We start from the raw sequence: 16149 nt of genomic DNA on the forward strand, positions 1-16149 counted from the left end.
TTGTTAAAGTAATGAGCCAATATGTTGCTGAACCTGTCTTGAGAATGAGAGAAAATAACAGGTGAGTTTATTTAATGCATACTTCTGATATACCTGTTTTACAAATCCTTTTAATTATTTTAAAGCATTTTTTAAATTAAAAATCTCTGGAAAAAAAAAGAACAACTGTTAGATTGCACAAGTTTGTCTTAATGTATCCGTAATAGATATATTTTCCAGCATATATGGCATACAAAAATGTTTCACATTAATCATTCTAACACAAACCACTGTTTACTTTCTTTTTGGTCACATTTGTTACACATTTACAAAAATACAGGAGTTTTTCCTCCCAAAGTAATTTTCTCATTGCTAGAAATCATTGACAATTTTAAAAATAAAAATCAGTCAAAATAATATCAATCTCCTCCTAAGAAAACAAATTCTGCCTATTTAATTATTTGTATCTTGATTGTAAAACACTAATTTTTAAAGTAGATCACATGAAAGTAAATCATTTGTTTTGCTTAATACAACAGAAAACACATTTACATTTTGAGGAACATTCTACGAAATTTCATAGAATGTTTGCTCATAGTGAAAATTTAGTCTCCTCTTCAAATCATCACTTAAAAATCATAGTGCTACATTTCCACATCCCTTGTAATAATAGGTCACTAATTACAATTTAGAAAACATTGGGAACTTAAAAAATGCTTTTGTGTTTTACCTTGCATTTTGATTTCAAAGGAAAAAAATTTTAATGCACATCCTTGTATTTAATGGAAGCTCACTTGCTTATCTAGCTACACTTATCAGACATTCCAAAAATGAGTACTCAATCTATAAAAGATATGAACTGACTCTGAGTCTGACAAAAATAGAAAACAATAGCAAGCTTTTTGGTCTCAACAAAAGATAGCTTGGCAAAAATATCCATGTAATATAAGCAAATATTACTCAAGAGTTTCAATTCAAATAATAAGCTGTGAAGCAAGACAAGATTCCTACCAATCAAAAATACTATGTCAACATGACGAAAGTTAGCAATATTCAGAAGGGTTTTCTGAAAAGTATGGCAAAAATGCAACTGTGAAGGAAATCTCTAGGAGAGCTGGAAAAGGCAAATTTAGCACAAGTTTCCATAAGGAACAATGCCATTTAGTAAATGTGGAAGTTGTGAGGAGAATGATGTCTCTATTTAAGAACAAGTTTTTTTTTTCATGATGGTGTTTTACGTGAAGAAAGAGGAAGACGAGGGAAAAGAAATGGTATAAGTAGGAAAAACTAAGGCTGCTTGCTTTCCTTCAGTGAGGCTGGGAGGGTCGACCCTCTGCCTTATGAAAACCACTGCCAGAACCAAGCTACACAAAACATTTTGGCTGCCAGCCTAGAACAGTGCCAGGCTGTTTTTTATTTTTGCGCTAGGCTCCCTCAATTGAGACAGTGTGGGATTGTCACTTTGATGCACATAGAGAACAAAGAATAATATAGTACAGAGGGGGGGAATTTATTTTGCCCCTTTAAAGTCAGGTTAGCATTTTGTTTTCTTTGACAGGTCTTGAAAAGACCCAAGAAACAAAAGTTATGCTGAAGAATGGATCAATTGCCTAAAGAAATTAGCGTGAGTACAATATTGTCGACAGTTTAAAAGCCATTTGAGATTAACATTTTTTAAAAATCAGACTTAAAAGGGGTCCAAGTCATATATTTACCTGTTTAAGAGGCCAGAGACCAAAAAGTACATGATACACCATCACTTAATCTTGTTTAAAATCTGAGAGTATGAAGGAAGGCCATAAAATCTCACCAAAAAAAGAACTAATATAAGTATTATAATTTTTAGGTCACTATTCAGAGGCAACTTTCTCAGCTGCTATTGTGAACTTGAGTTCTCCAAAATTAAATAATCTGATTAAAAGATTATAACATTAGAATCTGAATATTTTATGCCTTTTCAGGGAAAGAGGTGATAAACGATCGAAAATGTTTGAAGGATTAAACCACAAATCATCTATGAAGTTGCCACAGACACAAACAGGAAAACCGTCTCTTCTATCCTATTCAATTCTGTACTAGAAGCAAAGCTAACACAAATGAGAAAACCAAGTGTGTGCTGCTGCAAGCTTCAACTAAATCTACTACCTGAATCTGGAGACCAAAAACACCAATAAGCCATTAGCTCCCAGAGGTATGACCTTTTTCTCTCTAATGCACAAGATAAGTAGAGGTAGAGGTCCATTTTCTACAATCCAAATGAAAAGAAAGAATGAACTGTGACAAGCCCAGATCCCATGCTGGCATATTTTACACTAAGCTCAGCATCATCTAGAAGCAGTATGCTTCTCCCTGCCAATCAGGGGGGGAAAAGAAGTTGTGAAAATAGCACCAAAGGTCTACGAGTCCCTTCCTCCTGCACATCTCCACTGAATCAGCTGTTAAAAGAAGACCAACGGCTGTTACAGAAATAGCAAGAACTAAAGCACTTGCCTCAGATGTTACACATAGAGGCATGGAGCATTTACCACCTAAGCCTATCTAATTTCTGCCAAGATGATCCCCTGCCCAGTTTTGTTCATAGCCACAGATTCTGATAGCAAGTCACGATCAGTGATGGGAAAGGCAACAGGGGAGGGAGAACATGGGGAAGAAATCCAGAGAGAACAGCGGCCAAACTCCAAACAATATACACGCTTCTCTTACTTAAATTAGTGCCCATGCACAATACTTTGGGACAACAAAACCTGTGATAAAGGTTTCAGGTACGATGATTTGCTCTGGGTGGCAAGGGTAAGTCTGCCATATAATCAAAAAAAAAAAAAAAACACATTATTTTCCTCCTCACAGTTCTCCTTTTGCATTTCCTTTCTTTCCTCTAGGATATACTGCTGATGCTATTACCGCATGGGACACTGATAGTTGTAGGCAAGGCATTCATGTATTGCCAAAGTGGTCCAGAGAGTGATGTCTGGCTGGCTTTAATTCAGCAAGGAATATGAGGCAAAAGCAGGAAGCAAAAAGAATGAAAGGTATAGAAGAAGCCAGGGTATAGCCTGTGTTTTCTGTTTATTAATGATGCAGATGAAATGGGGGGAAATCTAGAAAAAGCAGCCAAGCCAAGTGAATTACAAAGAAAGATTAAAGGAGCTAAATGTGTATAACTTGGCTGACAACCAAAGAACAATATGAGAGCTGTCCACAACTCTCCAAAGTATATACAAAAAAGAAGAGCAGGGAATTTTTATCTACTATTGAAGTGTGAATATATGAAATAATAATGAGATAAAATAAAAACAAAGAAATCTGACTTCAAGTAGCCAAGGAAGTAATCTGGTAAAACTTAAGAAAGGATATGCTTCCTCCTCTTTAGAAATATTTATCATCTATTTAGAAATATTTATCATCTACTGACCCACACTGCAGTAAAGAGTAGATAATAGGAAATGACCACATAATGCCAGAGGACTTAATTCATGGAGAAATAAAAATGAAGTCCCATTTGCTTACCTGATGATCCAGATTTACTGATGTCTCTCTTTACATATGTCTGATCTGGCTAATGAAGAGATATCTGTGGAATCACAAAGGACATAGTTAGGTTGGCATCTTCAAATCAAGCCCAATCTGAATTCTGAATGCTGACCTGGACAAGAGTTTACTTAAATGATCTAGTAGTCTGATTCTTGGATATTCTAAGATGGGAAAAGAACCTCTAAGAACAGAAATACTTTGAGTTTTAACTAAGAGCTTTTTTCAGTCTTTCCAAGGATTTCCCAAATTAATGATGACTCAAAAAAATAATAATTCAGATTAGAAGTCCTTCACCTTGGTACATGGACAGCCCTCAGGAGTCTATGCACTCCTGAATGATATATGAAAAATGTGTGGGTTTATGTAAATGTATATGTCTCTGGGGAGAAGGTCAATAATTTACGAGATTTGCACAGAGGTCTATAATCCAAAGAACTGTTAAGAACCTCTGCTGAGTATAGTCTAAAATCTCAAAGGCAGGTTGGAATGCATATAGATAATCAATCCAGGTTTGGAAAACAATGGGGGTGCACAGACACTTGCAGATCTGGGGTAAACACCTTAAGAACACTACTTTCTGGGAGAACATAACATCAAGTTTAAACTGTTACTTAACTTACACAGCCTTATGTTCTCTGCCTGCCATACACAGTGAAGAGAATGATGGGTGGATATTCTGACTCTCCTGTTCTGTATATATTAAAGTCAGAATCCTTAGGTATATCAATACTGACAGGGTCAGAACTAACAGAGCAACTCATCCAAAAAGAATCCTATATGACAAGCAAAAAGGAGCTATCAAAGCAGTAGGAAATGTGGCTCCCAAACAGTTTACATAGCACAAAATCACAGGATTAGCCAAACACATCTCCTAAAATAATTATTCAAAACAGTAATCAGAGTCAGAATAACCTACACCAGAATAAAAAACAGGTTGGAGAACCTTCCAGACACCAACTGTGAACAAGATGGGAAAGCATTCACAGCTAGAGAGAGGATCTGGAGCTGAGGTATCACCAAAACAACAACAATAAACAAACACTGAGAAGACATAAATCAAGGAAAGAGAAAAAAAAAAAAACAAAATAACTCGAGATGGCTTATTTCACATAATGACTATAGAGTATATTCTCTCAAAGAAAATAGTGTATTTAGACATTCACCTCCTGAGCATCTCCCTGGCATTGCTCTGGTGCTGGGAATTCATCAGTGAACAAGACAAACAAAGCTTGCCCTGCTGGAGCTTAATTTTGGGGAGGAGAGGAAGGATGATGGGAGACAACTATATCAGCAACATCATTTCAATGTGTGACACATGAAGGAAAACAAATAAATAAGATGATGTGACCGAGACATGCAAGAACGGCCTGCATCTATCTAGTACATCACAGAGATGCTCACTCCAATCTTCAAAGTTAGTCAGGGTCTTAGAGAATTGAGATGGGGGAGGGACTGTAGGGACAGCTAGTCAGACCTCTTCATTTCAGACACAAAGAATCACAACCTCATTATTCCCGAACATCAAAATACACACACCTGGACTGAGTTAGGATTTTATGATACACGCTCTGTCTTTAGAAGAGAGGATTGAGAACAGGTACTGAACAGCATTCCTGAAAACCTGGCTAAAGATACTGAATACTTCATACCCTTAATATTTAATAAAGAACCACATTCTATCCAAATTCTTGGCAAGTTCCATTCAATTAGAAGAATTTTGTTTTTTGCTTCTACAGACAAATCTGATCAATTTCTGCTGTCAAAAAAAGGTTACCCAAGGTCATGTTCTTAGGCCTCAAACCTAGGCAATCTGGCTCCAGGATCCCAAACTCTCATCACTACTTTTTGCAGACTCTACAGAAGTAAAATTTAAAAGAACAAAACAGCCTTAGGTGGCTCCCAATATTCTTAAATTTATACACTCAACTAAGACCAGAAAAAGTCAAATTAAATAAAACCAAGTGTGATGAAAATTTAGAAGCAAAACTAGGTGAGCGGAGGAGAGGATAAGAATGAAATAATGAAAGAAGACACAAAAGAGTCATCTGCTCTGAGCCTAAAGCATCCAAATGAGAATTTCTCAGGAATAGGAAAGCATTACCATGTGGACATGAAAACTATATGGGCCTCAGAAATGGGGTATGCCCACTGAGGCCACAGAGGAAAGTCAGGCTTTGATTCATAACCAGGGAAACTTCCAAAGACTTCCATGTAATTCTGCTTCACAAAGCTCTGTGTGTGTGTGTGTGTGTGTGTGTGTGTGTGTGTGCATGCGCGTATGTATGTGGTATGTTAGGGAGATGGATTGGTTCTTAAAAGAATTTCAATGTTTATAAAAAACTTACAGAAATAATTCCTATCTGAATAGGGCTATACAGCCTATATATTTAAATGCAGTTTCACACTTCTTAAAAAAACTTCCAAAATATAAAGCTCACAAGGTAAATATATAAATAAAAACATGCGAAAAAATAAATCTGTGTATTGATTATATATGTATACATATGTCTAGAAGGAGGCACAAAAAAACAATAACACTGGTTCATGTGTATAAAGAACGTGAGTGTTAGGGACTGAGGTATAGGAGGAGAGATTTCGTATCCCTCAAAATTATACTTTTTCAATTTGAACCAAGTAAACAGTGATAATTCAAAAGTTTTAAAAACAGGGAACTCTACTCAATACTCCGTAATGATCTATATGGGAAAATAATCTAAAATAGAGTGGATATATGTATATGTATAAGTGATTCACTGTGCTGTACAGCAGAAAGTAACACAACATTGTAAATCAACTATAATCCAATAACAAATTTTTAAAACAGACATAACAAAAGAAAATTTTAAGAATAGTCTTGAAGTTCAAAAATAAAAATAAAATAATATTGAAGACGAAAAGGGTATGGAAATCTATCTATTCATATATATATATACATATATATATATATGCATAGAGGGGTCCTTGCTGGTAGAGGAGTTGGGACTTCAGCCTCAGTGAAAGACTCTAGCTTTCCACCTTCACACATCATCATCAACCCTGCCCTCCACACCTCACAGTCCACCACCAGAAATACACAACAAACATGCATACACAGAGGCCATTTCAATTGGTAGATAATGCTGTTCGAATATCCTATCTCTGAGAGCCTAATTGCTTAAAAACATCTAAAAAGACAGATGCACTTTTAAAAAAAGTAAAAAGAATTCTACAAGCTGTCAACATAGAAATATATTTCATATCCTTTTAAAATTAAAATAAAAAGTTGTTTAAGAAAAAAAAAATCGGTCAGAGATTCCAAAAGATCAGTGATGCAAAGTTTCCCCAAAGCTAGAAATCTATGACATTATTTGCTTAGCCTATAGTCTCCAACCTAAGAAAGCAACCCTGAGTCCTTTTCGTTTGAATGTGAGCATATTCTATGACATCTGTCATCTCACTGACCAAAAGTGATGCTGCAGACTTCACTGGGCAGCAGTGACCCATTCCTTCCTCCTTGGCCAAGAGAAAGTCTTCCACCCAAAGCTGTAAGGCTGTCAGGGATGTAGTAAGCCCTTTTCTTTAAACTTCTAACAGGTCAGAACTTTTCACAAAATCTACCCCCAAAAAAGGCTTATTCACATTAATTTGCTTTGTGTTGCCATCATTTATTGTCTTCATTTTTAATTTAGTGGTATTTTTAGCCAAATGAAATGAAATAACGGTCAGTTTTTCTCAATCTGTCTCAGCTCTACTCTTCATCTTCTGGGACCCAATTCATGTGATCCTTTAACAACTATTTATTTCACACCAAACTAGATATCTCCCTAAAGCTTACCAATCTAGCCTCCAGGCATATTTCTTAAATAAAAGCTGTAGATCTTTGTAAACGTAAAATTTGCATACTAAAGGAACAAATCAACTATCAAAAGACCTAGTACTATATAGCTGTTGCTCATCTCTAAGCAGAGTTTAAAATTCATTTCAATTTATTATTTTTTTAAAGAAACAGCTATTGACTTTTTCCCTTTGCAAAATACTGTGTTTAATGGCCTAGTTAAATTAGAGGTGATAGTGTGAAGCGAGTGTTTTAAATTGGTAAATTCTAAACCTTTTAATAAAAGCACATCAGTCAGAAGTTTTAATAAGACTCAGCAGGACAGAGAAGAATTAACAGTCTGTAGGTATCAAAAAGGGGTGATAGACAATGATAACCTTAATCATTTGCATAGGGATTTATAATTTCATTGCTTAAAGGTTAATGAAATTATGTGGTATTTTGCCTACTCTTTTTTTTTTGCTATTTTTTTAACATCTTTATTGGAGTATAATTGCTTTACAATGATGTGTTAGTTTCTGCTGTATAACAAAGTGAATCAGCTATACATAAACATATATCCCTATATCTCCTCCCTCTTGCATCTCCCTCCCACCCTTGCCTACTCTTATCCAGTAATGGATGCCTTGGTTCGTATACATTTATTGACTGAATCATGTAACAGAAGAAATGACTGAAATATTACCGATTAATCTGCTGCATTTTTTAAATATACTCCTGGGTGTCCAGCTATCATAATCTGTTCTAACCAATAACTGGGTACCCTAAAATAAAAACATAAGGTTTCCAACAGCATCTCTTCTGAGATGAGAAGAACAAACTCATAATTAGAACTCTAAAAGTACAGTAGGTTGCTAAAGTGATTTTTTAATTAGATACATTCCTTTATCTACTTTGTACTTCAAGTCAACTATTGCTAAATAGTTGCTTCTGCCAAATAGTAACATAAAATACAGATTGATGAGTATATTCAAGACACTGGAGGGTGAAACTGGATGGAGAAATTCAAACAATAGACACAAATAATGAGAAGAGTTGAAGTAATAAAAGAATTCTAGGCTGGAGCAATTGTTTTCAAGAATCACGGGACAAAAACAACACACTACAGTGGCCTTGCCTCACTGAGCACCCAAGAGGTTTGTTCAAGGCCAGTGCTTTGCTTGGTACCCAGTTCTAATGGAAAACTGCCAAGAGTCTAGCTTTAGGCAGAGTGACGTTACCTACTCTGGCTGCACAACAGAATCACCTGGAGGGCTTTTTTTTAAAAAAAAAAAAAAAAAGCTGATACTTAAACCACAGGATCAAAGATTTTGGTTTCATCAACAATTTTTAGAAGCTCCCAGGTGATTTCTTACACGTGCAGCTACGGTTGAGAAATACTGCTAGAGGGCACTGGGTCTCAAAGTGGGGTCCCTGGACCAGCAATGGGAGCAACAGCAGCAGCAGGTGGAAACTTACTGGAAATGCAAATACCCAGGCCCCATCCCAGACCTACTGAACTAGAAACTCCAGGGTGGGGTCAGGCAATCTGTATTCTGATGAGCCCTTCAGGAAATTCTGATGTACACTAATGTTTGAGAAACACTGCTTTAGAGTAAGAAGAATCTGGGCTTCAATCATCTCTCCAGAATTTACTGACTAAATGACCACTGGTCAGCTCTCTAAACCTCACTTTCCTCACCTGCAAAATAACAGAGTTAGCTATGGTTTGTAAACATGTATTACGTGCAGAGAATGTGCTAATAAGCACTTTACATACATTAATTAATGTAACACAACAAGCTTACCACGTAGATATTAATATCATTTACACCCGTTGAACATTACAAAGCGAGGAGGCAGAACTGAAATTTGAACTCAAGTCTTTCAAATTCCAAAATCATTGCTCTCTCCCTATTCCACAAAATATGCTGGTCTGCCCTCCCTCCCTCTCTCCCTTCCTCCCTCTCTCCCTCCCTTCCTTCTTTCCTTCCTTCCTCCCCCTCCCTCCCTCCATCTTCTCTCCTTCTTTCCTTCACTCCTGTCTCTATTTGTCTGTCTTTCTCACTTTCTCTGGAAATTTATTTTCCTACTACAAAGCTAGAGATTAACTAGCATGTACCAAGTGACTACTGCCATAGGCCAGAAAGAAAAGGATTAAAATTTTAAAAAATTTTAAATCATAGTAATGACATTACTACATGTAGACACACATTTTGCAAAATATAGAAACACATATGATTTAATTCTAAAGTGGTAAGTCAAAAACAGAAGAAACTCAGGAGTTCATGAGACTGGAGCTCAGAGACCATGGCATGACGCCAGGAAGAAGTGCAGCTTATTCTGAAACAGGGTGAAAAGTCTGTCCAGAACAGCAGGAAAAACAAATTAGAGAGAAGTAGAAAACAAAGCTAAGTAAGCTCAATGGGTCCAGATTAAGACTTAGAGTTAAGAAATATTTCACTTTAGTAAATATATAAAACCTTTTTTCACACAATATTTTTGACGCACTGATAGTAAAAAGGTAAAGTCAAATCACAGATACTTATTCTAGAAAAAAATCAACCTAGGATTATACTGGAAAAAAATATACAGAAAAAAAGTCATTTCTATTACAGAAAGTGTTCCATATGATCCACCCTTTATTATAGTGTTTGCATGGGCTATTCATATGCATTGCACAGTATTTTCAATCATTCACTAATCCAACCAACACTGATTGCATTGAGTTAGGCATCAAGGATAAAACAATAAATAAGTTACTGACCCAGGGCACACGGAGCATTTATGTAAGAAACAGACTGCAAATGTTTTATGCAACATGTACATGAAGTTATTAGGAATTCCAAAGGCCACTAAAGACAGACCAATTCTTAGGAATGACTTCTGTGAAATTCCTGAAAGTCAATGAGGTATAAACTAGCCAAAACGTTCTACGTATAACATGCAAAAGTACTTTGTTTATGATAGCTAGCATCACGGTCATCAGCTTACAAGTGGAGCATCCCAAGTCCCATCCACATTGAGGCTGACTATGGCTAAAAAAGGCAGGCACATGTAAAATCTAGAGGTAAGCTTTTTAACACATCATTCATTTCACTTTTCCTGAGGAACTAATGAAGAAACTACACTCAGAAACCCACTGGAAGAGTCTACCTATGTATTAATGAAGGAAAACGTGAGGCACAATGGGCTGACCGAATTCACTAGCATCTCTGCCAATGATAGTCCAGGGCTGTATAACACCTTCTTTAGTTCTACTCTGACAACTCCACGACACACATTTGTCTCTAAGAACCAGTTTAGGAAGCATGTATATCCACCACACTATGCTTAAATGATGAGGTGCTAGAGTTATTTTGTCTCAGAATAAATCTGAACCAAATTTGCTATGATATTAGAAATTATAGCATTTTTCAAACTAAATATATTTAAGGATCATCAGCAATGGATCTTTAGTGAAACCATTTATTAACAACTTACACAAATATAATAATCAAAGAACTGAATCCCAAAGTTAAAAACTACCCAGTAAACCACTAGTTTTTATCCCACATAGTATCGAGTATATATATAGTGTTAAAATTAAAACAATGGTATAAAAAGACTTTCCAAGTACTCTGAGTAATAAATTTCTTTGGCCCCAAAATATCCAATTCATATTTACTACTGTATTTTACTAAAATTCAATCACCTATCATCTCATTCTTTAGTAATATAAACTGTATATGACAAAGTGGTAGGATTAAAAGGTTGGTATATGAGAACAGTTCAATTTTGATAAAAGTGGTTGGTATAAAATCATCTTTTAAAATATTCAGGTGATGCCATCCAGATATCCACCTGCACTTGGATCTATAAGCCTTAAAGAACTTGCTTAGATTTACTGAAGCTATACCTGCTGTCGAGAAACAAAAAATTGTGAAGGTTGATCAAACACAACTTTGCCTCTAGGATCATGTTAATGTTTTCCACTAACACCATGCTAAAAGTTAACAGTCAATGTAATCCAAAGGTTTCTCTTTACTTCTATATTTAACTCATCACAGGTTTGATCAAGCATGCAAATCCCTCTGGGCTCAGGGTTCCCATCAAAATGTCTTATAGGAACATTAAAAATTGAATGGGCATAAACAACTCCAACAGTGCGGAGCTCATGACAGCATCCCTGTGATCTTTGTGTTTCATGTGCAACAACACTGGGGAAGTTTGCAAGGGAATCTGAGCAACTAATTACTAGCTTTTGCTTGAGGGCAGGTGTTCCGATCTCTACAGGTGTCTACTAGCTTTTGCTTGAGGGCAGGTGTTTCGATCTCTACAGGTTTCTAGGCCGCAGGGCTCTACCTACTTCATTGCCTCCTGAAGACGTTCACTATAACGACTTGCTGAAGCCCTGCAAAACATCTGATAGAATGCTAAACTGTTGGGTGTTCAGGAAGAAACATGTTGTGACTGCTTCTTAAAGATACCGTTAAGGAGAAATAGCAGTTGGAGAGGCTTTACATGGTTTTTGAAAGTATAAGACAGTTAAAAAGTAAATATAAAATTATATCAATCACACACATTAAATGAGGATACCAATGTTGTCTCAATAAGTACAGAAAGTTTTTCAAAGAAAATACTGTTATTTTTTAAACAGGATATAAGAAAGAAAAATCTAGCTAAATAATAATCTTATGGTAGCCCTTTTTTTTTTCATTCGTGCCAGTGCTGGGTATGCAATTTTGGAAGGATCAAAAAAGATGAGAAGTTATCCACTAAAAGAAATTAGCAAACAAAATAGTCATCTGCTGATTGGAGAGGCATATATACCATTCACATGTGATGCCACTTACAGTATTAACATTCCTTAAGGTCTTTCCCATAATACTTCAAAAGAAATAACGCTTAATAATGAAAAGACACACAAACCAGAGAAAAACACCTCCTGCTCTGCTACTTGCTACATGTGTAATCTTGGGCAAGAAACTTAACCTTTCTGAGCTTCAATTTCCTCATGTAATAATAGATAAGACCCACCTCATCAGGAGGTGTTTTTAAATAACAGAATGTCCCTTAACTATTCGAGCCAGAGCTTGACATACAGTAAGTGCTTAATAAATTGTAATTAGCATCATGAAAATTTCTAAATACATTAGTCTGTTGTTCTTAGCAGAGCACTAGCCAATAAAAAGCATCTTCGATGGGCTTCCCTGGTGGCGCAGTGATTGAGAGTCTGCCTGCTAATGCAGGGGACATGGGTTCGTGCCCCGGTCCGGGAAGATCCCACATGCCGCGGAGCGGCTGGGCCCGTGAGCCATGGCTGCTGAGCCTGTGCGTCTGGAGAGACCACAGCAGTAAGAGGCCCGCGTACCGCAAAAAAAAAAAAAAAAAAAGCATCTTCGAAAGTAAAGATTCATCAGTGGTATGCTATTCAAAAATTCGTTATACGGTGCATCTTTTTAAATAAAAATATTTGGCCTTGCTTTTAAGCAGTCAATCAATAAGCAAATACACAACATTTAACTAATTCTTTTTTTTTAACTTTTTTTTTAAGTAATTTATTTTTGGCTGTGTTGGGTCTTCGTTACTGCACACAGGCTTTCTCTAGTTGCAGAGAGCGGGGGCTACTCTTCGTTGCAGTGCGCGGGCTTCTCATTGCGGTGGGCTTCTCTTGTTGCAGAACACGGGCTCTAGGTGCTCGGTAGTGGGCTCTAGGTACTCGGTAGTTGTGGTGCACAGGCTTAGTTGCTCCGCGGCAAGTGGGATCTCCCCAGACCGGGCTCGAACCCGTGCCCCCTTCAGGGGCAGGTGGATTCTTTACCCCTGCGCCACCAGGGAAGTCCCATTTTTTAAAATATTTATTTTATTTATTTATTTGGTTGCGCCAGGTCTTAGTTGCGGCACACAGGCTTCTTAGTTGCAGCATGCGAACTCTTAGTTGCAGCATGCATGTGGGATCTACTTCCCTGACCTGATATTGAACCCAGGCTCCCTGCATTGTGAGCTCGGAGTCTTAACCACTGTGCCACCAGGAAAGTCCTTAACTAATTTTTCAGTATCTGAATAATCATTCATCTTGGTGAAAATTCATTATTTTTAATATTGAAATTTTGTGGAGAAACTAGTCATGTTTTATAAGAATAAAGGAACATTCTAATAATATTTCAAATTTCATCTACTAAAGAATCTTTTTGATAATACTAAGGTTAACATTCTTAGACAATGAATCTGCTAGAATAAGGAAATGGCCATAAATGATAATATATTTTTACCAATTATTTTCATCCAAAATTCTATTCCAAAAACACTATTTAGTGTTTTTCTTTAACCAAATGTAAGTAAGATGATATTTCAGATCATAATTAATATTAATCAACTGTGTAACCAAAACATCACTTTTTTTTAATTTTAATAAAATCAAGAGTTAAAATTGTTTCAGACTAGTCTCAAAGGAAACAAAAAGAGAAAAAAGGTTTAAAGCAAAATGTGTACAAAATACATAAAAATAATATAGCATTTCCAAAATTAAGAATGAGACCCCTGGGAATGATCAGAATATAATTGTTGGAAATAATATCCCTCCCACTCTCAGTAGCCTATTACATCAGAGACTTATTTCTTCAAATCTGGACAATGGAATAACCTTCTGTTCTCTCTTCCTTTAAATCCATCTTCCTCCTGTCCATCAGCCAGTTTTCAATGGCATCCCAACCACCAAAAATGTTAAGAACTGACTTGCTGTGCTTTCCTTAACTCAGACCTAATTAATTGTCACACGCTTACACAAACATATATTCTAATGGGGAAGACAGGCACATAGATACTTAAAACAAGTGTGTGTGTGTGTGTGTGTGTGTGTGCGTACATGCTCACATGTGAGTGTACATGCATGCATGAGTGTGCATGCACAAAGTATTACGAGAGGATAAACCAGAGGTCAATTCATTTTGCCGACCATAAGTCAAGGAAGAATTCATACAACTGATGGTAGCTGGGTGAAAGAGTACCTACAAAACAGATTCAAAGCTTTAGGCCTTGGGCATCCATTATCAAGTCTCAATCTATCCTATTCCAACTGCTTCCCACACTCTCCTCACGTGGACCTAGATGTCCTCATTCTCTAAACATAGTGGACACTTTGCTGTCACCTGGCCTCTGCCAGTCCCTCTGCCTTATACAGTAGTTAAATGACTATGCAGTTGTTTAAAATGATGTTGCAGAAAAACACTTAATGACATGGAGAAATGTCCATATTATAAAATGAAAAATGACAGGTGAAAATATAGCTAAAGGTAATCCATAGGTAATGGATTGCCTATGAAAACATTAATGGTAATTTAATTTTTTTTTCTTTTTTTCTCAATGCTTCTCTGGTTTTCCAAATTTTCTAAAGTAAATAGTAACTTTGTAAATGGGGGTAAAAATACAAATTTTAATGCAACTCATCACTCTATTTATAAATAGTATCACTTCATGAAGCCTTCCCTGACATCCAAGCCAGAATTATTTTTTCCCTCCCCACTGTACCATTAGATGCCACTATTAGAACACTGGTGCAATCTGCTTTGTGACAGGTAATAGTTTATGTCTCTTCCCCTATTTGATTTAACCTGCTGAAGAGAGGACTATGTGTAAGCCATCACAGTATAGGCTAAATGGAATATGCCTGGGCTTCTGAAGACAATCCCCCAAAATGAGGAAATTTTAAAAGTAGCCTGTGCATTACTTTAAAAAAAAAGAGTATTGACTGACTGGTTTTGAGAAGGATAATCACTATTAAGTTCTCAAGTTGGTTGCTCTTATCTATTGCCGTTTAGTCCCATCCCACACATACTGTCTCTCTGAAACTGACTACTGAAACATTTTTTCTTTGGTCTGAAGGCTTCAGTGAAGCAGTGTTTAAACGGAGATCTTCAAGATTTCTTAACAGATACACATTTATCATTTCAAAATGCCAGTTACTTAAGGATTTGGTTAGTAGAACATCAGTTACGCAAAGTGTTACTGTATTAAATAAGTTTAGAATTATTTGTCTTTATGTGAGTACAAGATTTCCAAATTAACTAGAAATGTAAACACGTTTGGTGGAGCAAAGATGAAAAATCTTTTCATAATGTTTGGCTTTTATTTAGAACTAGTTTCAAAATGACTAATAAATGAAGCAGCATAAATTCTAGAAACAGAACGTTTCTGGGCAAAACCAGAAAACTCCAGCCATTCTAATATGCAAAGGATTCTTAACTCTTTCCTATAAAAAGAGGTAAACGTTTCAGTACATCTGATAAAAAGTCATGAAAGGATTCTAATATTTCACCTTGGTGGGGCTATTTTCTCCATGAGATCAACTGCTACTTTTCAGCATGCTTTAGAATAGACTACATATGAGTAATAGGTGTCACAAAGAACAGAATGTTATGAAGTAAAGAGCTATTTTATCCACCCTAACTCTCCTATCCCCAGAGGTTCGAGCAGTAGGGCATAAGGACAAGGCAAATGGCCTTTTACACAGCAAGGTTAAACTGTCGATTGAATGACAACTGTATGGAATAAAGAAGGTATTAAATTCTAATAACAACAACAGGATCTGTAGATTTTTATTTCTTGTATTGTTTATCAACTTTTATAAATAAGCAAATGAGGAGATAACAGTATAACTACTAAAGGATAATTTGCTCTACAAAATAACATGTCATGAGTTGGTTTTATATATTAAGCTACATGAAATACAGATTTAAGTTATTACAGAGAGAAGACAAGGTAGAAAAACTTGAAACCCAAAATAAGAGGAATAATACCAACTGAACTTCTTTTGAGCATCTCAAAAATTTTAATATAATAAAACATATTGTTCATTTTATAAAAAA

At 36.1% G+C, this 16149-nt stretch overlaps 1 protein-coding gene across 9 annotated transcripts in view; it reads right to left on the reverse strand.

The window, feature by feature from the left end:
- QTMAN (queuosine-tRNA mannosyltransferase) overlaps positions 1-3552 on the reverse strand; it is a 357381-nt gene extending 353829 nt beyond the window's left edge. For all 9 annotated transcript variants that reach the window (XR_003003173.1, XM_024744092.1, XM_024744100.1 and 6 more), the window contains exon 1: positions 3487-3552. The gene's annotated coding sequence lies outside the window, so the exon portion shown is untranslated. The remainder of the gene's footprint in view (positions 1-3486) is intronic.
- Positions 3553-16149: the final 12597 nt, after the last annotated feature.

The sequence above is a fragment of the Neophocaena asiaeorientalis genome, unplaced genomic scaffold (genome assembly GCF_003031525.2).
Source record: "Neophocaena asiaeorientalis asiaeorientalis breed wild unplaced genomic scaffold, Neophocaena_asiaeorientalis_V1.1 scaffold11, whole genome shotgun sequence".
NCBI lineage: Eukaryota > Metazoa > Chordata > Mammalia > Artiodactyla > Phocoenidae > Neophocaena > Neophocaena asiaeorientalis.